We start from the raw sequence: 27776 nt of genomic DNA on the forward strand, positions 1-27776 counted from the left end.
TTTCTTCTCTTCTCCTGCCCTCCTCCTCCTCCTCCCCTCCCCTTTCCTTCCCTTCCCTTCCCCTCCCCTCTCCTCTCTGTCTTGTATCACCAGCCTTCATGGCATGAGGACACTCAGGCCCATGTGGTGAAGCACTGAGGCCTGCCAGCAATCACACAAGTGAACGTAGAAGCTGATCTTCAGAGGTCTGTCAAAAGCCACACAAGTGAGCTTGGAAATGGATTCTCCAGCCCCCGTAACAGCTTTGAAATGACTGGAGCCCAGCTGACAGCTTGACTGGGCCTCGTGAGAGATCCTGAGCCAGAAGGACCTAGCTAAGCCACTTCTGAATTCCTGACCCATGGAAATTATGAGATAATAAATGTTCGTTGTTTTAAGTTACTGGCTTTTGGAGAAATGTGTTTTGCAGCAATAAATAACCAGCACATTCCTCTATAACTTCCAGGAAGATGAATCAAAGAACATAGATGAGGAACTGCAGTGATGAAGATGGTATAAGGATACCTGCAGCTTCCCTGTTTGCTACTCTTGGACTGATTTTCCCATAGTGCTTAGCTGTAAGCATCCTTAGAACAGAAAAGGACTAGGTGCTTACTTTCAGGGGCACCAAAGGAGTGGGCAGGGATGAGAACACTTGGTCTCACTCCACAGCCAGCGCTAGGAAGAGACGAGTCTCAAGACCTTGAATGTGTAGTTGTGGCTTTAAAAAGGGAAAGCAAGCATGGGGAGGCTGTCCAGGAGTAACAAATAGCCCTATGGAAAATTCGTCTTGATTTCCCAACGGTCCTACTGACCCTGAAGATGAGTGATATATCACCTTTAGGTTCAGCTACATAAACCAGGAAATCCTCAAGTTACAAGGACTTACTTCTCTCAAGGAGGAGAATTCTCCTGTAGGAAGTAGACATCTGCTTACTGGTCTGGCAGCTCCATCCTCAAGGACATCCCAGTCCACCATGGCTATTCGAGCTCTGCTTCCAGTAGGAAGGAGTGCTGGTGGCGCAGTGGTTAAGAGCTATGGTATAGTACGCTGCTAACCAAAAGGTTGGCAGTTTGAATCCACGAGCCACTCCTTGGAAACCCTATGGAGCAGTTCTATTCTGTCCTATAGGGTTACTATGAGATGGAATCAATTCAACGGCAACAATTTGGTTTTTCCCAGTAGGAAAAGGTTCCAGTAGGAGGATAGAGGAAAGGGCAAAGAAGAGCACAACTATCCGTTCACATAGACCTCCTGGAGTCCCACACGACTCTTCTGTTTATATCTCACTGGCCAGAGCTTAGTCACATGAGCACCCTTAGCTGCAAAGGAGGCTGGGAGATGTATCCAGCTAAAAATCACAGTTCTGTGACCAAAAGGACAGGGAGACCAGATACTGGGGAGACAACTGGTAATCTCTGCCATAGGTAACAAGACTGATATACAACCAGGTTTGTCATTCCAACATCTCCACCATCTGATTCACCTCACGTTTTCAGCTTTCTCTTCCTCCTTAAATTCCATCAGACAGGACCAGACACTGCTCCTTATGCCTTCCCATATTTGTACCTTTGCCTATGCTGGAGCTGCTGCTGGACTGGCAGTTCCCGACATCTGTACTCACCCACGTCCAATGCCACCTCCTCTCTGATTCTTTTCTCAATCCTTTTCCTCCTCTGAAAACCCACAGCACTGATTTCTACATTTCTCTAATGTAATAGAGAAAAAAAATATATTATCATGTACTTTCCAAATACCAGCCACTGTGCTAAGAACGCAAATGTGAATAAGGGCCCGTCCCTCAAAGAGTGTATAACAGCCATCGACAAACGTTGTTGAATAGTGGATGACTGATCCGCTTTGCTGTATGGTGTCAAGCTTTTATTACATATGGTTTTTCCTAACCACATGCATAACTTAGGATGGAATGTGGCCGTGCACATCAAAATCAATAGGATTTCTTCAGTGCCTCCTACGTGCTTGGCATTGTGTTTGGCACATGATCTTTCCAACCTCCATTCACGCATTAATTTAATATCTACTGTGTGCCCAACATTGTGCAAGGCATTGAGCATGAAAAGAAAGACCTGGTGCCTTTCCTCAGGGACTTGGGGGAGAAACAGACAAGTAAACAGACATTACAATGCAGTACAATAAAGAACGAGGTTGGAAATGCATCCAGAGGGATGAAAATACCAAACTTAGGCTGCCAGGGCTAGGGAAACTTCCAGAAGAAGGTGGTGCTGGAGTGAAAGATACCTAGAAATTAGCTAGGCCCAGGAGAGAAGGAGTGGCATTCCAGAGTTGAGAGGGCATCATGTATAAAGGACAGGAGGTGAAAAACAGAATACAGTGGTTTTAGGGTACAGGAAGCAATTCAGGATGGCCAGCATTTACAGTGCAAATGGTAACACACTCAGCTGCTAACCAAAAGACTGGAGGTTTGAGTCCTCCCAAAGGTGCCTCAAAAAAAAAGGCCTGACAATCTACTCCCCCAAAATCAGCCACTGAAATCCCTTTGGACACCTGAAAAATGTTGAATTGGTAAATGTTGTGTTATATATATTTATAATAATAATTAAAAAAAAGAGAACCCTATGGAGTTAGTTAGTTCTACCCTAACTAACACACGTGGGTCTCCATGAGTTGGAATCAACTTGATGGCAACTGGTTTCCGGTTAGAGTTTAGGAAGGGGAGGGGATGATGTTCAGGTACATCAAGTAGGGAGGAATATCAGTAAGGAACTGTATTTGACTGTAAGTAACAGGCCCTCAAAAAGAGTGCCTTAAACAAATAAAGGTTTTCATTTTTCAAATCTAAGCACTCCCAAGCAGGCAGTTCAAGGCTGGTTCAGAGCCACCACGATGCCGTGAGGTACTCGGGGTCCTCCTGTCTTTCTGCTTAGTCACCCTCAGTGTGTGCTGACCCTCGTGCTCGCAGGATGGCTGCCCCACCTTCACCATCTCAGCCACATACCAGGCAGGAAATAAAGGAAGGCAGAGGGCAAAAGTTACGTTCCAGCTAAATCTGCCCACTTTTCATAGATGTCCCATTGTGCTAAACGTATCTTATTGGTCAGGACTATGCCATGTGTCCTCAACAACGGCAGCAACTGCTGGGTTTTTTTGTGTGTGTGCCATCAAGTAGATTCAGACTCATAGCAAGCCTATAGGACAGAGGAGAAGTGCTCCCAAATGGTTTTCTAGGCTGTAAACTTACCAGAACAGACCACTAGGTCTTTTCTCCCATGGAGCTGCTGGTAGATTCGTACCACCGACCTTTCCATTAGCAGCCAATTGCTTAACCATTGTACCACCAGGACTCCTTACAACTGTTGGAGAGGCTGGTAAAGAGAGTTTTGGCTGGGCCCATTGCTGTCATCATACCATCGGGGTTCTGTTCATAGGAAGAAGGGGAGAATGGATGCTGGGTAGACAAGTGCTTGCGCAAGCTCCAGCCGGTCACGGAGAGCTTAGCGTGCCCATTCGTAGCTTAAAGATCATTCCTCCGGCACTGGGGAGGGACGGGCCTGAAAGAGTTAAAAAAGGGTAGCAAGGAACTGACCAGGTTTGCATTTTAGAAAGTCCAGAAAAGTAAGTGAAGGGTGGACTGGGGGCAAGAGAAAGCTGCAGTCAGAAAGATTATCATCAAGGGGTTGTTGTAGGAAGGGTCAGAATTTAAGAATGTGATGATGGGATGAAAAGATTTGTAGTGGGTTGAATAACCAAAAACCAAACCCACTGCCATTGAGTCGATTCCAACTCAAAATCTATGTCCTCCTGGAACCTCAGAATGTGACCTTATTTGGAAATAGGGCCATTGCAGATGTAGTTAAGGTAAGGATGGAGATCAGATCATACGGATTAGTTGTTGATGTTGTTAGGTGCTGTCAAGTCGATTTGGACTCCTAGCGACCCCATGTGACAAAGTACAAACTGCTCCATAGGGTTTTATGTTTGTCTGTTTGTTTAAATAATATTTTATTATGTTTTCAGTGAAGCTTTACACAGCAGGTTAGATTCCCATTCAACAATTTATACACAAGATGTTCAGTGACATTGGTTACAGTCTTCACAATGCATGAACATTTCTCATTATTTCCATTAATCTAGTTTTCCTGTCCCCTTACATTCTCATCTTTGTTTCAAAGTAATTGTTGACTGTTTAGTGTTAAATAGGTGATTTTTTAAAGGAGCACGGTACTTAGACCAGTGACATCCATTATTTTTTGAGCCAATTTGTTATTTAGCTACAAGGTGACCTCAGTGGTTAGTTTCGGTTCAAGGTTTGAAGAGTAACTCAAGGCAGTAGTCTCGAGGAGTCCTCCAGTCTCAGCCAGTCCAGTAGGTCTGGGTTGTTTCTTTGGTTTGTTTTTTGTTTTTGTTTTTTTTAGGAATCTGAGGTTCTGTTCCACATTCTTCTCTCATTCTATCAAGGTCCATCTGTGTGTGGCCCTGATTAGAACAGTCAGTAGTGATAGCCAAGCACCATCTAGTTCTTCTGGTCTCAGGGTAGTGGAGGCCATGGTTCGTGTAGACTATTTGTCTTGTAGACTAGCTTCTTCTTTCCCTTTTGCTCCACATGAGTAGAGACCAATAGTTGTATCTTAGATGGCCTGCCCCATAGGGTCTTCTAGGCTGTAATCTTTATGGGAGCAGATCACCAGATCTTTTTCCCACAGAGTGGCTGGTGGGTTTGAACCACCAACCTTTTGATTAGCAGCCAAGCACTTAACTGTTGCACCACCAGCCTCCTTATATAGATTAAGGTGGACCTAAATTCAATGCAAGTGTCCTTATAAGAGACGGACAAGGACATACAGACACAGAGAAGAAGGCCATGTGAAGATGAAAACAGAGACTGGCGTGATGTGTCCAGAAGACAAGAAACGTCAAGGATTGCCAACAATCACCAGAAGCTGGGAGAGAGGCATGGAACAGATCCCAACAGGAAACAAAGAACACACTCAAAACACTTCAAGGAGAAAACAGGGGTGATGGTTGCACAATACTGTGAATTTAATTAACACCACTAAAATAGAAAATCTTAGGTTACATATATTTTACCACACACACACACACACACAAAGAAATCTACTGGTGTAAAAAAGAAAATAACTAACACCTTGAGGAGGGCTTATCTGCAAAGAGGCCATTTGCAAAGGCGTAGGTTAGTGGTTCAAATCCACCCAAAGGCACCTGGGAAGAAAGGCCTGGCAATCTACTTCCAAAAGATCACAGGCACTGGGAACCGGATGACGTCAGCTCCACTCTGAAACGCGGAGTCTCCATGAGTCGGGATCAACTCAACAGCAGCTGGTTTTGGTTTTAGGTTGGGTGTAGGGGAACTACAAAATGTCCCTGGCTGGCACAAGTGGTTTTTGATCAGCTGCTAACCTAAAGGTTGGCAGTTTGAACCCACCCAGCAGCATCGTGGAAGAAAGACCTGGAGATCTGCTTCTGTAAAAATTAGAGCCAAGAAAACCGTAATAAGCAGTTCTACTTTGTAACACATGAGGTCACCATGAGTCAGAATCGATTAGAAGGCAATGGGTTTGGGTTTGTTTGGTTTTAGGGGAACATGGGAGCGTGCAGTGACCTGAGTTGGGAGCAGCATTGCTGTCACTACCCCTAGACCTGCAAGGAAGAGTCACTGGAAGCTGGAGAGAGAGAGAGTTGTATGGACACAGTCTCGGCAACATGGTAGACGCTGTGACCTCGGGTCCACAAACACAGCCAACCCACAGCAACCTCCCAGGGAGGAGAGGGAAGTCACTCTTCTCCCTCCCTCCCAGTTTTTGCCGGGCTCCGTCTTGGCCGGCCTCACTAGGGAGCACAGGGCCCAGCAGCCTGCTAATGATGTCCAGAAATCCGGGGAGAAAAGAGTAGAAAGTAGATTTGGAGGGACAGGGAGAAGATATGCAGCACTCTCCATTTTACAGAAGAGGAAACTGAGATTTGGAAGGGTTAAGTCATTTTTCTGGTCTAGAGTCTATACTCTTAATCACACACTAAACAGCCTCCTGGAGCAAGTAAAACCCGTGGCAGAGTGCCTCATAGACTACATGCTCCACAGATGTTATTTTTCCACCTCATTTTCGCTTCCATTGGCAAAGAGAAACCACTGACCTCCACCACGCAGGGCGCTCCCCTCCCCAGAGAATGAACTACGGCCCCCTCCCAGGGAGTCAACCCACATCTCACAGTCCACAGGGCCCCACAGTACCCTGGAGACCACACTATAAATGTAAAAGACATGCCGCCTTTCCTCTCTGCATTGCTAAGCTAACTCGAATTGCTGGCTGTACCAAGAAAATAAATCAAAATGTGAGAGTCTGTGAACAGTTTCCATTCAAGTTGCAATTGATTTGTTACACAACACGCATGTTAACCAGAGAAGCACGGACTGGGTAAACAGGGCGTCTGACAACATGCACGTATTCGAGCAGGCACTGCCTGTGCGTCCCCTCTCTCTAAGAAAATCAAAGCGTTCGACTGGCTTCTTCTGAATCCAATTCCTGCTTGCCTCGCTCTTGTCAGAAAGGTGGGTGGCAAATATTATTTATCATTCCAGTGTCACTAGTGGGCTCAGAAGGGTGACATGACTTACCTATTGTCAAACGAGTTTTCATAACAGCCTAACTCCGTTTGACACGTTCTTTTCAGCAAGCCAAATACCCTGTCGGTCCATACCTTGAATGTGTCAAAATAATTTGCAAGCGACACCCACATCCCCATCCGGGTTGATAGAGTTGGGTTAGTCACGCGGAAGAGTTGCTAGGAAGGTTATTCAGAGAGAGGAGGAATGACAGAAACTTAGAGCTGCAGGGGCTTCGGCGCACGTGGTGGAGGCAGATAATTAATTAATTGGGGTTAGGGATCAAGGATAGTTAATGTTAATACTAACACGTGCGTCGTGCTGACTGGGATAGGGCACAGCTGTGAAGCCCAACGACCGCAGTGTCTTATTTAATGCTCACGAGCACCCTAGGAGGGCGTAGCAGTTAATAATTGCCATCAAATCGAACCTGACTCATGGCGACCCTGTGTGTCGGAATAGAACTGTGCGCCATAGGGTTTTCAGGGGCTGGGTTTTCTAAAGTAGATTGCCAAACCTTTCTTCCGAGGTACCTCTGCACCACCCAGGGACTCTTTTATCTTTTCACTGAGGAGGCATTTGCATCTCCAGAGATGACAAGTTGCCTAGAGGCATAGCTGACTCCATGAGCTTACAACCCATGCAACCTCACAGCATCGGAGTTCAAAAGGGCCCTGTGTTAGGTTTAATGCTCTGCTGACACTATCTTGAAATTCTTAATAAGTTTTGAACAAGGGGGGTGATACTTTCATTTTGCACTGGGCCCCGCAGACTGTGTGGCCATTCCTGCCTGGAGGCTTCCATTCTTCTAATGCATCCTGGGCACAGAGCAGGCACCCGGCACTGTGTTAGGCAGAGGGGATCAACTTGGCAAAGCATCCAAGTTTTCATTCTTATGAAGCTTACGTTCCATAGCGCAGAAGGTAACAATTAAGGCAACAGCAAGACAATTACAGATTAGGACGAATGCTCTGACCAGGTCCTGGTGACGCAGTGGTTAAGAGCTCGGCTGCTCACCAAAAGATGGCAGTGTGAATCCACCACCTGCTCCTTTGAAACCCCATGGGGCAGTTCTGCTCTGTCCTATAGGGTCGCCATGAGTCAGAATCCACTCGACAGCAACGGGTATGAAGAAAATAAAGGGAGTGATGAGATAGGATAAATGGGGTGGAGTGGGGAGGCGCCGTTTTACACAGGGTGGTCAAGCCCAAAGACAGGGTGCTGAAACGTGGCCTGAAGCGGAGGAGGAGCCAGGCTGGCAGGACCCCTGGAGGGTCCCCCCAGGGACTGTGAGCATGGGCAAAGGCCCGGAGCAGGGAGGAGTTGGACGAGCTGGAGGGTCCCCCCAGGGACTGTGAGCACGGTCAAAGGCCCGGAGCAGGGAGGAGCTGGGCGAGCTGGAGGGCTTGTGAGAGGCCTCCATCACTTCGTGGTCTGATGGGAGCACGGAGAGTGAGGGGAGAGTTGCAAGGTACTGTTAAGAACTGAGCAGACGGCAGATCACGCGAGGCCTTGCTGGCCACCGTGTGGAGCTGATCTGATGCTCCTGCAGAGGTAGGCCAAGGAGGCAAGGGAGGGACAGGAGCTGGTGTCTATTTTCAGATCACTTAGGATAGAGCAGATCAGAGAAGGACAAGAGACCCAGGAGCACATGGCAACTAGAACCCACCACCACACATTACAGCTTCCCACGGGACAAGCTGGCTAACAGGCTTAGTTCAGGGCGTCTGAGAAAGTGAGGATTCCAGAGAATCCACACAGAAATGATGCACATCTTACATATGTGTGTGTATCAACATATATACACATATGTAAATACATCATGGTTGTCATTCAGTGCCCTCGAGGTGGTTCCAACTCACAGCGCCCCCTTGTACAGAAGAACGAAATACTGCCCGGTCCCGTGCCAGCCTCACACTCATTGCTGTGTTTCAGCCCATTGCTGCAGCCACTGTGGCAATCCATCTCATTGAGGGTCTTCCTCTTTTTTGCTGACCCCCTACTTTACTAAGCATGATGTCCTTCTCCAGGGACTTGTCCCTCCTGATAACATGCCCAAAGTATGTGAGACGAAGTCTCAGCATCTCTGCTTCTAAGCAGCACTCTGGCTGTATATATGTAAATATATACTCATAAAATGTAAAAAAAAAAAAAAAATAGGCACACACCAATATATTCCAAATTTACATCCAATTTCTGTCACGTGTTTGACTCATTTTTGTAAACCTGAGAATTAAGATTCTTTTGGTGTCTCTGCTTATTTGAAGAGTTTTCTGAGATTGTACCATGAGATGATTGAAAACACCATCACCGTTTAAACTATTACTAAATCCATTGCTGTTGAGTCGATTCCAACTCATAGCGACCCTATAGGACAGCGTAGAACTGCCCCATAACGTTTCCAGAGAGCAGCTGGTGGATTCGAGCTGCTGGTGGATTCAAACTGCTGATCTTTTGGTTAACAGCCGAACTCTTAACCATTACGACACCAGGGCTCCCTGCCAAAACTATTATTGAAAAAAAAAAAGAGGCAAAACCGTTGCTGTCGAGTCGATTCCGACTCCTAGCAACCCTGCACTGATATGAGGCCCTTCTTAATACTGTGCAACGAGAACAAAACACAGAGGTCACTGGGACCGATAGAAAATTGTGGCTGTTATTCAAAGTCCCTATTCCACATTTGGTGTTCCCCAGCTTATCACCAACTGCTTTTAAAGACAGTAAAATCATATATATTTAAAGGCATACATGTATTTTTTACTCTTTAATACTGATTTGTCTACTTTATGTTCACTCAACAAAGAATAATAATAAATATTGTTTATACAAGGCAGATCCTTGTCCTAAAGCTTCACATTTTCACTCATGAAATCCTGACAACTCTGTGAGGAAGACCCTATTATTATCCCCTGTCACAGAGGAAGAAACTGAGCCACAGAGAACTTAATTTGTCCAAGGTCACACAGCTAATGAATGGCAGTACAGGATTCACACCCAGGCAGTGCAGCTGTAGAGTCAGTGATGTGAACCAGAGGTCAGCAGACTATGCTGGGGGGCCAAGTCTGGCCCTTTGCCTGCCTGTGTAAATAAAGTTTTATTGGAACACAGTCACATCCATTTGTTTACGTGTAGCCTATGCCTACTTTTGCTGCAGTGGCAGAGTTGAGTAGTTGAGGCAGAGATCATATGGCCCATAAACCCTAAAGTATTTACTACCTGGCCCTTTATAGAAAATGTTTGCTGACCCTGCTCTAAACCACAGCCTATACTGCATCTAGGCAGTAGGGATACTGTGGTGAGCAGAACAAATGTTGTGGCACTGTCTGAAGATTTTTTGTGTGGGGAGGGAGAATGTTGAAAATTTTGAACCTCCCAATGTGGATAATCCTTTACACCTTAAAACTGTTGCTAGCTGAGCTGATTCTGACTGTAATCTTTACAGAAGCAGACTGCCACATCTCTCCCCCACGGAGTGGCTGGTGAGTTTGAACCACGGACCTTTCAGTTAGCAGCCACACACTTAACCACTGTACCACCAGGAATCCTATATATATATATATATATGTATATGTATAAATGTATGTGTGTATATAGATACATATACACATACACATATATATACTAGTGGTAGGATAGTCTTGAGTGTCTTAAAATTGCTTTGGAAGGGAAATTTATATGATTCTAGATGCTTCTGTCACTGGCAAACTACGAAGAGCATGGCCTGACTCACAGGGAAATTCTTATATGTAAAATACACCTGCCTATTAGAATGGTACAGCTGGCTTGTTCTTGACAAGTATGCCAGTAAAAAGAGAATTAATAGAAACAAAGATAGCTAAAACTGATAAACGTTTATAATAACCAAATTTGAGCTTGCAACTACAAAGGAAACCTGGCTAATACTACAGGAATTAAAATACTTCTGAATCAAAACTCTACCTGCAATATTTCTTTTTCTCACACACCCTCAGTAGTCTCTATTAAGAATTTGTGATTGTCAACATTACCAGGGCAACCTGTTTGAGAAGAGCTGCAAAAAAGATGTAACTCAGGCTTACCTATAGCTGATATTCACCAGGAACGCTCATCTATGACTAAATGGGTGAAGCACAAACTCTTGATGCAGCCAGCATCCTACACCAAAGGGCTTGCTTTTTTTTTGAAGGTTATCAGATAATTAAGACATTCATTGCATTCCTAATATGGGCTGAATCTTGGTACCATTTCACATTTGTAATCAAAATGTGGTGAAAATCCATCAACAGAGAACAGTTTGTTGATTGAGTGATGGATGACATTAACAGTCGGAACACAGATTTTCTTCTCTTTTTAAAACATTCACCCTTAATTCTAACTCTTGGCTGTACTTCAGGAATTTTGAAGCCACTAATTCAGAATCTGTGATTCAAATTCAGTCAGAATGTGTATTGCGAACGTACCAGGTGCCTTCACACGTATGTTTCATTTAGTTCTCTTAGCTACATCACTAAGAAGTAGATATTATCAAACTTCTATTTTAATGAGGATAGTATATTATTATAAGTAGTAGATATGATGAGTAGGATAATAGGTAATATCCAGGAAGTAGATATTATCATATTATTTTGCAGATCGGTAAGCAGAAACTCAGAGAGGTAAAGAAATTTACCCAAGTTTGTCCAGCAAGGAAAGGGCAGAGCCAAGAGTCAAACACTCATCTACTTGTTATATTTCCAGGCCCAAGATGACAGTTACCATTGGTTAGCAACATTTCCTTCACAGATCGTTGATTACATAAATAGGATGAGGAAGGAGTCGGTATTAAAAAACAGACAATTATTTTCCAAAATCTCAAGTTCTTTAAAAACTAACTTCTCTATTCAAATCCCCACAAATTTGCTAATTACAAATGACTCACTTATTTGCTAAGGTAATCCAGAGATTGTCCTAGAAAATGCTTGGTTTACAGTTGAAGTTATTCGATAACCTTGAAAGAAATTGTGCTGAATGTTCTTCATTTGTCCCTCCGACCCACCTCCAGGGTTCTCCACCTTGTTCTGTGCTCTGGAAGGCCTTTATGAACTGCACCAACCAGGCTTCCTGGCCCTCAGGCTTCCTATTGGGTTCAGCCAATGGGCAGCATGGTAGGAGATAGGAGGGCAGAAAGAGAGAGAAGTCAGAGTATTTATTCCCCTGGCTCCTTCCCTGCCACACTGCAAGCTGGCAGTGACTGCATTCCTCTACCAAACGCCAAGCTCCTGCCAAGCAGCCTCATCCTAAAGCTACAGTTCTTACCAGCTTTCAGCAAGTTTCCTTCCCTTGTACCTTCAGGCATAAAGAATGGTAGCTCTTTCCGCTGCTGCTAGACCTGGAGTGCTTCACTACCTCTTACTGATTTCCTATAATCCTGCCCTGGCCTTTATCAATACTCTCTTCATTGAGCTCTCTTCATTATAGGTTCTTGTAGTGGGACCTTAGATTACTGATCTGAGATTTTCCTCTTTTTCTAATGTAAGCATCAGTGATATAAATTTTCCTTTCAGTACCGCTTTTGCTGTGCCCCACAAATTTTGATGTATTGTATTTTCATTTTGATTCAGTGCATTGTTTTTTTTTTTTATTTATTTGCAGACTTCCTCTTTGACCCGTGAATGATTTAGAAGTGTGTGGGTTAGTTTCCAAGTGTTTGGGAGACTTTTCTGTTATAAATTGCCCATAGTTGGATCATGTTTTTTATTAATCCACTCTATCTGTCTCTGTCTTTTAACGGGTGTATTTAGACCATTCAGATTTAATGTAATCATGGATAAATCGAGGCCAAAGTCTGCCATTTTATATTATTTTCTGTTTGTTCTGTTTTTCATTTATCTACTTTCTTTCTCGAGCCTTCCTGCAGGTTACTTGAATATAGTTTTGATTTATTTACAGTGTTTTTGAGTGTATCTCTTTGGTTTTTTTTAGTGCTTGATATATATATACATATATGTATATCTATATCTATATCCTATCACGGTCTACCGGTGTTATCACTTTACCAGTTCTACCAGTGTAGAACCCTTACTTCCCTTTCCTTTTACTCATTTATAATATAATTGCCTTAAATATTTCCTCTACATACATTCAGAACCATTTCAGAGAGTGTTACAATTTTTGCTTTAACTGTCAATCATAGTTGAGAAGACTCAGGGTGACTTCATTACCCCTGTCCAGTGGTGAAAGTCCTGACTCTCCACTAGGCCTCTCTGACACCAGCCTGGTGGGGAGGAGAAGGAGCACCTTGTTACTGTCCAGGCTCCCCTCATGGCTTCCATTGACACTGGGGGGTGGAGATGACGAGCCCTTGTTACCACCCACCAGGGATGAAAGTCCCAGCTCCCTACATGGTCATCTCTGACACCACCCCAGTGAGGGGTTGGGGCACCTCTATTACAGCCTGGCGAGGATGGGACTCTTAGCTCCCCACTCATCCTTTGCTGCTGGCAGTGGGGGTGGGCAACAATTTTTTTTCTGTGCTATTTGCCTACAGTAGAGTGCTTGTTTTCTAAAAATTTTGTGCCTTGATAAAGTGCCTCTTAACTGGCCCTTTGGGTTGAGACAGTAGGCTTTTGCTGGGGCTTTTTTTTTTTTATCTGCACCCATTGGCATTTCCAAGTTGCCAGTTTCTCTGGTACCAGTCTGGGATGTATGAGGCAAAGAAAATCCAGGGAACTCACCGCCATGTTGTTCTTCGATCCCGAGGCCCCTGTTGATCTGCCTTCTTCTCCCCATCTTTCAGAGTCTTCTTGTGTTTCTTTTATATAGTACGCCAAGGGTTTTTAGTTGTGGTTAGCAGGAATAATAGGGAAATGTATGCCTATTTCAGCTTCCTGGAAGCCTAAGTCCTCATTCCAGGTAGTTGTAAAAAGGAAATTTAATGCAGGGAACTAGTTACAAAAGGTTGTATGAACTGAAAAGGGAAGAGTAAGGCAACCTGGACATTTGCAATAGCAGGAAGCAGCTCCTACCCTAGAAGTGGAGAAACACAGAGAGTGGGTGATGTTACCAGAGCCCTGAAACCGGAACTGCCCAGTGGGAGCTCAGACCACGGTGGAAGGGATTATCCCATGGAGAGCTCGAACCATGAACGAGATGATGCCAATGACCCCTACTCCAGACAGAAAGAAAGAGGAAAAAGATACCCTGGCTTCTTCCCTCTTCCGTCCCTGCTGTCCCCTGCCAGCACGTCACAATGGCCAAACTCAGCTTGAAGCCACTGGCAAGAGAGCCAGGGAAGTGTCACTTGGAGGGGCCAGAGCTTTGGATCCCAAGCAGAGCAGGAGGAGGCACGGAACGGATCTGAGAGGAAACCAGCAGATGACTGGCATGTGGATGAATAGTCACGTTAGAGGTTGTTAAGGATTTGGAGTCAAGAAGCCCTAATGTAAGTATGGAATAATGATTCATTAGGTTTTCATTGACTGATTTTGGAAGTTGATCACCAGACTTTTCTTCCTAGTCCACCTTAGGCTGAAACTGCCACTGAAACCTGTTCAGCATCACAGCAACACACAAGCCTTCGCTGACAGACAGGTGGTGGCTGTGCTTGAGACGCATCTGGCAAGGAATCGAGCCCGGGTTTCCTCCACGGAAGGCGCGAATTCTACCACTGAACTTAAAAAGAGCATTACGAAAAATGTTCTGTTTAAACAGGGAAAAGTAAACACTGCTACAAATAAATGTTCCACGCCTAGAAGTTCCGCGAGTACATTACAGAGAAGATCAACAGGTTTCAGACGGTCATCGCCACTGCAACAATGACTTTATTTCCGTGGCAACCCCTGTGAAGCTCTAATACACTGGAAAGGAGCTGGGAGAAACTTTAATTCTGCAGAATCTTGAAGTTAACAATGAGGAATGATGAACAGCAGACCTGAGGCCGAGTACTTTAAAGAGCGCTTTCAAAAGATCCATTTTAATGAACAATCGCTGTATTCATCAAAATTCTTATCCATTTACTGTATTCTGGAAACCTGTTTCTAAATCTGGGGGGATGAAATCAACATTTCTGTAAACACAATTTTAAACAGATTTGTTAGACTTGTCCCAGTGGCGTGGGGGGTTCTATACTATACGAAGGGGTTTATGTACAGGACAAATAAGCTATCTATTTTCATAAGTGGGTAACCTCTTTGATTGACAGTTTTTTCCTAATTAGGATAGCAAATGATAGCTGGTCACACTCATGTTGGAAGTCCAGTACAATAAATTATCATTCAATTGTCACTCAAAACAAAGTTGAAGGAAGAACTAAACATCAGGCGGAGGTGGTGGGGAGCGTAGTGTGCGTGGCTTATTAATAATGTACGAGGATGGCCAGCACAGTACTTGAATGAGATGAGGGTGGCAAAAGGCAATTAAAATCTGGAGACAGGTTTTTGAGATACGGACTAGTAATTAGAGAAAACAACCTCAGCATACTGGCGTAAGCAGGCACACGTCTGAAATCGTGTTTGTAGTTCAAGAAGCCACTTTTTAAACAGCACTCGAGAGACAGTAAAGATGCATCCAGAAAAGAAAGCAATTAAAATAATTCAGAGCTGGAAGACGTCAGGTCAGCTTGGCGCGTGATGTACAAAAGGATGCAGTGGGGAGAAGGCACTCCAGGAAAACCACTAGCACAGCTACTGCTGTGGGACTCCTGGCAGTGTCTGTATTTTTTTTCTGGCAAAGGCCACTTTGAAAACACAAATGTAAGAAAGGCAGTTACAAGTGTGTAGTGGTTGAAAACTGTTATGAATTGCCTCTTTCAAGTGTAAATGAAAGAAAGGCCATTTCTGCTCTGGTTAAGCGAATCTTATTTGTCTACAATAGGATTAGAGGTGCTCCAGACTGGGTCGCTCGCTCTAGTTCTGTGGCGGGGTCTATCCTGCAGGAATAAAAACAACTAACATCGTCTGAGAGACTTCTTGTGTGCCAGGGACTGTCCTAAATATTCTGAATGCCTTATTCCTTATTCCCTCTCAGACGTAGGCAACATGAAGGCAGGGAATTCTTGCTTGTCTTGTACGTTATTGCATCCACATGACTGGCACGTAGTAGACAGATGACAGACAGATAGATAGATGGACAGACAGACAGATAGATAGCTGCCATCGAGTCAACTCCGACTCATGGCAACCTTGTGTACAAGAGAACAAAACATTCCCTGGTCCTTCGTCATCCTCACGATCACCGGCATGTTCCACAAGTCCATTGTTCCGGTTCCTGGGCCAATCCATCTCACCAAGGATCTCGCTCACCTTATCTAGCCCCCTACTTCACCCAACATGATGTCCTTCTCCAGGGAAAATTTATTTTCCTGTTCTAATATGTTACACGAGCGTATAGAAAAAGGAAACCTCAGACAGTTCCCAGAAATTTCAATTAAGCAAAAGTTAAAAAAAAAAAAAAAAAAAAAAAAGAACAACTTTTAATTCTATTAGGCTTATTCAGCACAACAGTGTGCATTTCATAATGATACTAAGTGTTAAAAACTGATCTTCAGAGCCTTCCCTATGGGATTAGAATGGGCTCCCTCTAACTGCTTCCATGCATGGCGTAACAACCAACTGGTTTTCTTTGTTAAAGCCAAACACCAGCTAAACAAATGAGTCCTACGGTTATCTGTTGGTTAATTCACACCAGTTCACCGTTTCATTATAAACATAGCTAACATCCTGTTCTCTGGCCCGAGTAGCCCAGTGCTACCTATTACATTACGGTTTGCTTTTGTATTACCAATGTAAGAACCCTTGAATTCAATAAGATACATCTAATACTACAATGGACCCAAAATAATTTAAGCTTTGAAACTTGAAGGGTCTTAGGAGTTTCCATTATCAATAGCAAGTACTCGTCTATTCAGTTAACATAGCCCTATTAGCATATAGCTTTATCATAGCCCCTTCACTTGCCTTCCTCCCAGATCATAGGTCTTCTTTGTATCACCAAAGAGTACATGGCTTAGAGTAGACACTCAGGAAGTACATGCTTATAGAATTAATACATGTACCCCACCCTCACTTATTCACTCCTAGATACTTCACACATTCCAGCCCTCAAGGAAATGATAGGGGAGGGGAGGAAATACACAAATAATCATGATATCAGACAGGAATAATAATTACTTTGAGAAGGGCTCAAAATGCTATTGGGGATTTATTAAAAATACATGGATCCCTGGGTCCCAACCTCCAGCTGAATCACTTACATTTAGTACTTGAGGGGTGTTGCATTTAGGAATCAGAGCACAGATCAGAGGTGGGCAAACTTTTTCTGTAAACGACCAAACCAAAACCCAAAGCAAACCTACTGCTGTCCAGTTGATTCTGACTCATAGTGACCCTACAGGGCAGAGTAGAATTGCCCCATAGGGTTTCCGAGGCTGTAAGTGTTTATGGGAGCAGACTGCCACATCTTTCTTCTGCGAAGTGGCTGGTGGATTCAAACCACTGACCTTTTGGTTCGCAGACGAGCACTTTAACCACTGCACCACCAGGGCTCAAACTTTTAATCTTGTTGGCCTATACACGACCACTCACCTCTGCCATTAGAGTGGAAAAGCAGCTATGGACAATACATAAAAAAATGGCTGTGGCTGTGTTCCAGTAAACCTTTATGGGTGGGCACTGAAATTTGAAATTCACGTAATGTTCACATGTCCCAAAACATTTTTCTTCTTTTGATGTTTTGTCAACCATTTAAAAATATGAAAACCATTCTTAGCCCTCGGTCGGTACATAAACAGACAGCTAGCCAGAACTGGCCTGCAGGCCACGATTTGCCGACCCGCGGCACAGATAGAAGAGCAGGGACGTTGGAATCTTCTGGACCTTAGTATTGCAGCTCCGCTCTTTATTACTTGGGTGACTCAAGGAGCTGTCTCCCTTATGTGCGCCCATTTCCTCATCCGAGAAAGAAGGGACTCCAGTGGTACCTACTTCTTCCTTGAGGTGGCAAGAAACTTGAAGACAGAAAAACAGAAGAAAGGCTACCTAGCCTGCGTACTGAAACAACAGCCGGGCTACGGCGTGAACTGCCACAATAAACGTGTTTTCTTGTTACACGCCAATCAGGGAACTAATGTGCACATGGGATTTCATTACATCAGTCGGCTGCGTCACTAATATACTCCTCTCTCTTCATCACATTCTATTACACAGTAGTCACTTCATTTCGGTGTTTGTTATTATAACGTGATGAGACCTCACCATATTGTGTCACGGGATGCACCGGGCAGCATCTTTTATTTTTATGTGACTAGGTTTTAATGAGATTTTATAATTTAGGTCTAGGACGTCTAGCCTGCCAAATCATTCAGCAAATGCTAAGGAAATTGTCTTAACTAACATACTGCAAGTAAATGGTTCAATTTAATACATCATAAAAACAATAAAAAGAGGAAAATAAAATGGATAAGAAAACAAAATTCCTTTTGGAGAAAAGCCTGGATTTCTCCTGAATTTAGATTTTAGGAAACAAAGTTTACCTTTTATTTCTTCCATTTAGAGAGGGAAGGACATTACAGCTGCTGTGATCATGATTTTCCCAACAATGGGAAAGAAAAGGACACACACTTGGGGTAGTCGCATTTCGTTTACACTGTGCCTGACCGGTGGCCAACCAGCAGCCTCATTTCAGCAATCCATCGCTGATAAAAGGGGTTCTTAAAGGAATAACGCCTTAACCCTAAGAAAATGAGTACTTAGATAACAGAATATTATGTATTAGACTAGAGGCAAGTCAGGAGTTGGGGTAGGGGGTGTGGTAGTGGAGTTGTAGTTAGAAATCAATCCCACCCCTGTGATTTGTGGGATCCAGGGCCAGAGAACAAATGGAGACTACATACCTTGTTGAAATATTTAGAAGTTAGAAATTAAGCCAGTGCCCAGCCAGTACCCCACCCCAGACCCCACAGCCCAATCTCTGGGAATAGCCCTCCTGCCTGGATGTTTAAGGCCTCCTGGATGGCGTGGCAGCACAGATCTGCTGGGCAGGGCAGGGTCGCAGCTGGGCCTGGGCACTGGACCCACAGAAACTCAGGATGGGGTCTGAACCAGTGAAGCTTGCCAAGCAGTTGGGTGGAAAGGTCACCCTCTACCTGTGCCTCACTTTTCCAGCTCAGGATTTCCAGGCTGTTCTAGATGCCCCCCAAAACTATACCATCATGCAGTTTCTTAAAAGTCAAATGTACGCTTACTATACAACCCCACCATTCTACTCCCAGGTATTTACCCATGAGAAATGAAAACTTATGTTCTCTCAAAAGCTTGTACATGAATTTAATGTCAGCTTTATTCATACTGGATTCGAACATTCCAATCATCATGAAGAAGGCGCAGGAGCAGGCACCATTTCCTTCTGTCGTACAGAAGGTCGCCAGGAGTTGGAGCTGACTCTACGGTAACGAACAGCAATTATTCATAATAGACGAAAACTAAACACAGCTTAAAAGTCCATCAACAGGCAAATGGATAAGAAAATGAAGATATTTTCACACACTGGAAGAGACATTAAAAAGAAACAACTAGTGATACACAAGACAACACGGGTGTTTGTGCAACGAAAACATTAGGAGTGAAAGAAGCCGGAGACAAAAGAATAATCTTTTCAACACACAGTGCGGGGGCAACTGACTATCTGCTTACAAAAGAGTGACGTTGGAACCCTTCCTCACACCATACACAGAAACTAACTCAAAATGGACCATAGACCTAAATGTAAGAGCTACAGCTATGAAACTCTTAGAAGAAAACGTAGGAGTAAATCTTAGTGACCTTGCGTTAGCTACTACACTAAAAGCACAAACAACAAACAGAGAAAGAGAGAACTTGGACTTCATCAAACTTTTAAACTATGGTGCTTCAAAAGACACCGCTAAGAAAGTGAAAATATAACCCACAAAATGGAAGAAAATATTTGCAACTGATGTATCTGTTAAAAGCCTTGTGTCTAGGGTATATAAAGGACACTTACAACGCAGTCATAGAAAGACAATCCAATTTTAAAGATACGTAAAATATCTGAATAGATGTTTCTCCAACGAGGATATATAAATGGCCAATAAGCATATGAAAAGATGGGTATAATAATTAAATAAATAAATAACAAATGTTAGTGAGGATGCAGAAAAATTGAAATCATAATATATTAGTAGTGGGAAGGTAAAATGGTGCAGCCATTTAGAAAATGATTAGATGTTCCTCAAAAAGTTAAACATAGAGTTACTCAGAAATTCTACTCCTAGGTATATACCCAAGAGAAGTGAAAATATATGTTCGCACAAAAACTTTACATGAATATTCATAACAGCATTATTCTTAATAGTCAAAAAGTGGACACAACCCAAATGTCTATCAGCTGATAAATGGATAAAGAAAATGTGGCCTATCCATACTATAAAACTATTATTCAGCCACAAAAAGGAATGAAGTACTGCTCCATTAAAAACCATCTATATGAGACCAAAAGGTCAACTATACTGTAAAGCAAAGACGAGAAGATAAGGGGACAGAGAAACTAAAGTTCTGGAAATGGAACAACTAATGAAAATGTTGACTGTGAAAAATGTGATTAATGCCACTGAACAACTTGTGTAGAAATTGTCAAATGGGAACCTAATTTGCTGTGTAAACTGTCACCAAAAACACAACAAAATATCAAACAAAAGAAAGAAAAGAAGGAATGAAGTACTGATACATGCTACAACATGGCCAAACCTTGAAAACATTAGACTGTGAAAGAAACCATTACCAAAGACTACATACTGTACGAGTCCAGTTATGTCAAATCTCCAGCACAGGTGAATCTCTAGGGGTAGAAAGTAGATTAGTGGTTGCCTAGGGCTGAGGGGGTAGGAGGGAGACGGGGGTGACTACTAATGGCTACAGGTTTCTTTTTGGTGTGAAGAAAATGTTCTAAAATTGAGTAACTGTGACTGTATTAAAAACCACTGAATTATACACTTTAAATGGGTGAATTGTAAGATATGTGAATATACTTTAATAAAACTATTTTAAAACGATAACAAAACCATAGCACCCAATTATCTAAGAAATCTGGTCTGCCCAGACACCCACTGAGGGAGACACAAGGAAGCCAGCTTGAAACAGGCTTCTTTCCCTGGCTTCCCAGCACCAAAAAAAAACAACAAACCCATTGCCATCGAGTCAATTCCAACTCCCAGCAACCCTATAGGACAGAGTAGAACTGCCCCAGTGGGTTGGAGCAGCTGGTGGATTCTTGCCCAGCAGCCAAGCTCTTTAACCACTGCACCACCAAGGCTCCACTTCCCAGCGCAGAGGCTGTGATTTTCTCTCCCCATCACCCACCCCCACCCTCCCATGCCCTCAGCCCTCATCTTCAGGCTGTGAGAGTCCCGTTAGGTTTATCAGTCATTCTTCCATAGCTCCTGTTCACTCAGTTAATTAGTCAACTTTCTTATAAGACTGAAAAGAAAAACTATCTTTGTGTTTGGTTGTCTGTAATACGTAACCCAAACCAGTTGCCATCAAGTTGATTCCAACTCATGGCGACCTCATGTGTCAGGGCAGAACTGTGCTCCACAGGGTTTTCAATGGCTGGATTTTTGGAAGTAGGTCACCAGGGCTTTCTTCGGAGGTACCTCTGGGTGAACTCAAACCTCCAAGCTTTCAGTTAGCAGCTGAGCACATTAGCCATTTGTGCTGTCCAGGGATATATATGTAACGTCCTTTAAAACTTGGGTCCCTTCTTGCCTGGGTCTGAGTAGAACTGGAAGAAAATTTTCAGAGGCCTGTCATAGCACACCTGTTAGGCCGGCCAATTGTCCTTGTCACTCAGTTATTTCCCTTCTGCGCTCAAGCAAAGTTAAGTTGATTACATTTACTGCAGTAGGGAGAACACCACCTTAACAGTCTTAGCGGTGTCTCAGAAGGAGAAGATTAGGGGAGAACACTTAGAGGGTTTACGGGGATTTTAAGGCATGTCTTGAAAGGCAGGAAGCTGACTGGGATTGGGCTGAGTTTAGGGCATGCTCGGATTGCTGGCACAAGGTGAAAACTTGAGTGGATGTTGATGAACAAGCTGTTAGTCTTGATAAGTAAGCTGTTCAATAAGTTCACAGTTTTACCTTTCAGGAGAGGTTGTTCCTTGTAACAATCGACTAGATCATTTATATTTTGGTCCCAGTATTGTTCAGCATGATTCCTTGGTGGTACCAGTGACTAGTAACTGAAAGATCGGAGATTCGAGTCTACCCAGAGGCACCTCGAAAGAAAGGCCTTGCGATCTACTTCTGAAAATCAGCCACTGAAAATCCTGTGGAGCATAGACCTACTCTGACACTCAGGGGTCACCATGAGTCAGAAATGACTCAAGGGCAATTGCTTTTTGGTTTATTGTTTAGCACAGAAACAGAAAGCAGGCTTGGTCTCAGTTCTTAGGACTGCGTAGATTGATACATGAAGATTGAATTCGATTACTTACATCACCACCACCACACTCCTCAGAACTAACTTCTCCAATGACTAACTCTACTTCTCCAAATAAAAAAAAAACAAACCTGTTGTCGTCAAGCCAATTCCAACTCATAGCAACCCTATAGGACAGAGTAGAACTGCCCTGTAGGGTTTTTTCCAAGGAGCATCTGGTGGATTTGAACTGCCGACCTTGTCTGGTTAGCAGCCATAGCTCCATCACCACAGACGGCATCTCTTTACCCCTCCTTCCACCCCCTCCACCTCACACAACTTTGTATTATGGATTTGTTCTGATTGTTGGGAAACTCACATTTCTTTACTTTGCTGAACAAACTTCATCAAACTCAGAGCTCACTAGTCTAGCTTTCACAGCTCAGCTATTAACCAAAAGGTTGGCAGTTTGAATCCACCAACCACTCCTTGGAAACCCTGTGGAGCAGTTCTGCTCTGTCTATAGGGTCACTATGAGTTGGAATCAACCTGCCGGCAATGGGTTTGGTTTCCGTAATCAGAGTTATTTTGAGTACCCATCTCTGCAGGGCTGGAAAATGGTCCCAAGGGCTTATAAGTGTCAAAAACCAACCAAACCAAACCAAAACTCACTCAGTTTGTGGGAACCATTCCAGTTTTCCCTAACCTGGGTTCATTTGAGGGAGGTAGTTCTGAAGGCATCCTTAATCCGCCTGTCATGTCAGACCTGGCTGCTAGAACTTCATAGCAGCTTCCAACCCCATGGAGCTTGGTGCTCAGTTCCAGGGATCCATGTACTCACTCCATCAGAAGTCTTGTCAACTCATAGACCTTGTGTGGGAATGTCGTTTTAGGACTTCCTAGGTAATAATTTGAATGGGTTTGGGTTTGGGGTCGTCTCCCCTCCATCGCCACCACCAACACACACTCCCAGCCAACTCCTACTCTTAACTCACCTTTAGCAAGAGAATAATCACAAGAGAAAATTCATTTTTCTTATAGGATAGACCTTTTTACTGGGTCCCAATTATTTTTTAATCTTAAACCTTAGAGAGGAAATTACATTTTCTCAGATTGGAAATCGCAGTATCTGTCTAGCTCTAGCCTGAGTTTACCTACGGGGCACTTTGCTGTAAGGCCGCTCTGTGCAGAGTGAGTATTTGGGAGACTGATGGGGATCTTCGAGGTGAGGTTATGAAGTCATTTGAGTGGTTTTAGCAGAATAAATGCAAATGTGCTTCAGTTCAAAAAATAAATACCTATTTCTTTGAAAGTACATTTCTGGATACACACACACAAGTGTCATGTGCAAAACAGTCAAAAACCCCAACAGTCAAAAACCATAAAACAACTTGAGTCTGGGTCCCAGAAAGTCCCCTTCCCTCAGACCTGGAACAAAAATAAGCCATCCACCGAGACAGGTCTCTCACCTTTTCAGGACTCCAGAACTGACTCCCATACACATTCATGGCAGTGGTGTGGCTTATTTTTTTTAAATCTTCAACTCCTGGTTGGGGGTTTGGTTAATAGAAATGCTAATAAGCATTCATTCAATCACCACTCACTCAACAATATCTACAGAGCATCTGCTATGTGTCAGGCACAGTTCTGGGCACTAGGAGTAGCGGGGAACAAGACCAAAGCCCACAGAGATTTCAGTCTAGTGCTCTGCTCAGAGTACGCACATTATAAATGTTTGATGAGCACAACGAATCAATAAACAAGTAAAACAATCAAGCCAAAATATAATCTAAAAAAACACTTCAATGATAGTCTTTTCTGATTATCTTGAAATAGATTTTAAAATAGCAATAAAAAGTAACCAAGCTGGGAAAAGGGGTAGTGGTGGGTCAGTGGGAGAATTCTCACCTTCCATGCAGGAGACCCAGGTTCGATTCCTAGCCGATGAACCTCTTATGCAGCTACCACCCGTCCGTCAGTGGAGGCTTGGGTGTTGCTATGATGCTGAACTGGTTTCAACAGAGCTTTCAGACCAAGACAGACTGAAAAAAAGGGCTGGTAATCTATTTCTGAAAATTGGCCAGTGAAAACCCTATGGATCACAATAGTCTGATCCCATTGCGCATGGGGTTGCCGTGAGTCAGGGGCCAACCCAATGGCAGCTAACAACCACCACCACAAATTGGGAAAGAATTCAATTATGGGAGGAAGAAAAGACAATCTGGAAGTCTATACCGGGTTTTGTCTCTTAACTAGGAAATATATATATGTGTGTGTATGCACACACACACACACACACACACATATAATCTCCCTTTGAAAAATAAATCTGTAATGAAATAACCTGAAATGTTAACTGTAATTTTCTTTAGGGTTAGAAATTATTTCTGCCTTCATATTTTTACTTTTCCATATTTTCCAATTTTTCTACAGTAAATATACATTTTTTATAGAAGGAGGGAAAATTATTTTTAAAACAATCTTTTAAAACTCTATGGTAATTTTGCATTTAGTAATACAACTTAAAAGTCTAAGGGATCTTAAGAAGACATACTGGACTGACAGACTAGCTTCTATCAATTTTGTCCTCCATATTTTACAAGACAACTTTATTTTGTTCTTCAAATCTTATCTGTGTAGTGAGGAAGTTGTTAATCCACAGAAAAGGAACCAGCAACTCTGGCTCCAGGAAGAAAACAGAGAAGAAACCTCCAGAGCAGCGCAGTCCAGGAAACAATAAGGAACTTGTTCAAGGCTGCCTGCACCTGGCACAAGGAAACTATTAAAATAACACCCGCTGGAAACTTTGCTAAATGACCTCTTGTTATTTTTTACTTCATCAGTTCCCTAACTCAGGAAATTTGTAATCGCATATTCCACATTTAGTATTCCATATTTAGTTTCTATAAAAGGAAACTGTCCTTAAAACAAAAATGGAAGGTGCCATGGAACAAATCGACACAAATAATTGCATTAATAGCTAACGCTTTCTGCGTGCTGAGTACGTGCCAAGCACTGCGCTATTCATTGTATTTACATTATTTCACTTAATTCTCATAATGAAGCCTCAGTCCCATGATACAGGTACCATTATTACCACACTGTTCTAGACAAGGAAACTAGAGAGACAAATGATAAAGAACTTGCCCAACATCACAGTGGTAGGTAGTGGAGGTGGCCTCACACTCAGCTCACACAATGATTTGGGTATGACTCAATGAACAGCCTTTTAGTAATTTACTGCTATTTTTCTCTACCTTTACTACCAACATGTTTTCAGGACACAATCTTTTATATTTTTTTCCAAAATCTCAGAGAAAAAAATGCAAGGTTTAAGCTTTAGCAACCTCTGTTTACCTTTTATCCACCTTCCCTTCATTTTTAGGCTGAAAGAATTAGCTGTTGTGTTTTATTCGATCATTTCCACACCGCTTTTTTCCTTTGTATCTTATGTTTCCACACTATATTTGGTATTTCCATCAGTCTCAAGGGCTCCAATACATAAAACCACGTAGGCAGAATAATATCGGTCCTGATTAATTTATTGCTTCAACCTAATATTTAGAATGTAGTAGAAAGAATCAACAGGCATATTCTGTTCTTGGGAGTCGTAAATGTTTATTTAAGCAAACTCAATGTTTCTTTTGTGTATATTCAATACATAAACAGCTTGAATTGGTTGAAAAGGATCTATACCCTTAAAAATATCTGGTGAAATAACAGTGACTGGGAGACAAGATTATAAGAGACAACACAGCATGTACCTATTCAAGGGACATTATTCTACTCTATTATTTGATATTTGGGTAAATTTGGTTGGTTGAGTTTGGGTAAAATGTCACAATCCTGTAAAAGTCATTGGAGAAAAAGTACTGGTTCTCAAACTTTGAGATCCTTAAGAAAAATTGATACTCATAGCCTCCAACTTCACAGATTCTGTCTGTTCTGGGTACCTGGGAATTCATGCTTGACAAGCTACCTTGTGATTTGGATGCAGGTAGCACGCAAGTCGTACTTGGAGAAATGCTGTGGAGTGAATAGGAACATGGTCTCTGGAATAGCCATACCTGAGTTTGAACCATGGCCCTTCCACATATGGGCCAAGTGTCCTTGGGAAGCAACTTAACTTCTCTGAGCTTCAGTTCCTTCATCTGCAAAATGGGAACATTTAAAAAAGTATCTTTCAGAGTTGTGAGAATTTTTTTTTTTTTTACTTTTTTAAAATGTTTTATTTTTGTTGTTGTTGAGAATATACACAGCAGAATATACACTAATTCAACCATTTCTACATGTACAGTTCAGTGACATTGATTACATTCTTCCAGTTGTGCAACAAATAATTGACTTCTTTCACTCAGCATAGTGTCTCACCCTCCTTTCCCAAACTGTTCGCCCCATTAACATAAACTCACTGCTTCGTAAGTTTCCTATCCAATCTTCTGAGCTCCTGTTGTCAGTTTGATCCCATACAGGTAGTTATTGAAAGAGCACAACAGTAAAGGCAGGCATTCTTTACTAGCTAAGAGAAACTATTGTTTGGTTTTTGGAAGACTTCAGGGAATATTTTAGGTTTAAGGTTTAAAAATTATCTCAGGGCCAACAGTTTCAGAGATTCGTCCAGCCTCCATGACAGCAGAAAATCTGGATTCCATAGGAATTTGAAATTCTGTTCTACATTTCTCCCTTTTGATCAACATTCTTCTATAGAATCTTTGATCAAAATGTCTAGTAATGGTAGCTGGGCATCATCCTGTTCTGGTCTCGTAGCAAAAGAGGCAATTGTTACATGGAGGCAATTAGCCACACATTCCACTTCCTCCTTCTATTCCTGACTCCTTCTTCCTCTGTTGCTCCAGAAAAATAGAAACCAATTGTTGTAGCTTGGATGGCCACTTGCAAGCTTTTAAGACCCCAGGCACTACACAGTGAACTAAGAGGAACAGAAGCATTAACAATGTTATTATAACAGTTAACTGGGCTGTCCCATGAGACCATGACCCTAAACCTCCAAACTAAGAAACCAAATCCCATGAGGTGTTTGGTTGTAGAAAAGCAGCCTCAGCAGCTGCTCTTTGTTGTTGTTTTTAATATATCTATCACACAATTTTTGCCAACTCAACATTTTACAGGTGTACAACTTATTGACAGTGATTATGTTAATCGGTTGCGCAGCCCTACCCTTAATCAATGTGATTTTCCATCACCATAATCCAAAGCTCAGAGCTCCATAAGCAATAGCCTCTCTTCTCCCCCTCCCTCCTGCCCCTGTTGTTGTTGTTAGGTGCCATGGAGTCTTGTCATTGGGTGCCATCGAGTTGGCTCCTACTCCTAGTGACCCTACGCACAACGGAATGAAACACTGCCAGGTGCTGCACCGTCCTCACAATCGTTGCTATGTTCAAGCCCATCATTGCAGCCACCGTATCAATCCATCTTGTTGAGGGTCTTCCTCTTTTTCGCTTGCCCTCTACTTGACTAAGCATGATGTCCTTCTCCAGAGACTGGTCCCTCCTGATAACATGTCCAAAGTATGTCAGACGTAGTGTCACCATCCTTGTTTCTAAGCAGCATTCCGATTGTACTTCTTCCGAGACAGATTTGTTCATTCTTTTTGCAGTCCATGATATACTCAGTATTCTTCACCAACATCACAATTCAGAGGTGTCAATTCTTCTTCGGTCTTCCTTACTCATCGTCCAGCTTTCACATGCATATGAGGCAATGGAAAACAACATGGTTTGGGTCAGGTGCACCTTAGTCTTCAAGGTGACATCTTTGCTTTTCAACACTGTAAAGAGGTCTTTTGCAGCAG

This window comes from Trichechus manatus, unplaced genomic scaffold (assembly GCF_000243295.1).
Source record: "Trichechus manatus latirostris isolate Lorelei unplaced genomic scaffold, TriManLat1.0 scaffold00001, whole genome shotgun sequence".
Taxonomy (NCBI): domain Eukaryota; kingdom Metazoa; phylum Chordata; class Mammalia; order Sirenia; family Trichechidae; genus Trichechus; species Trichechus manatus.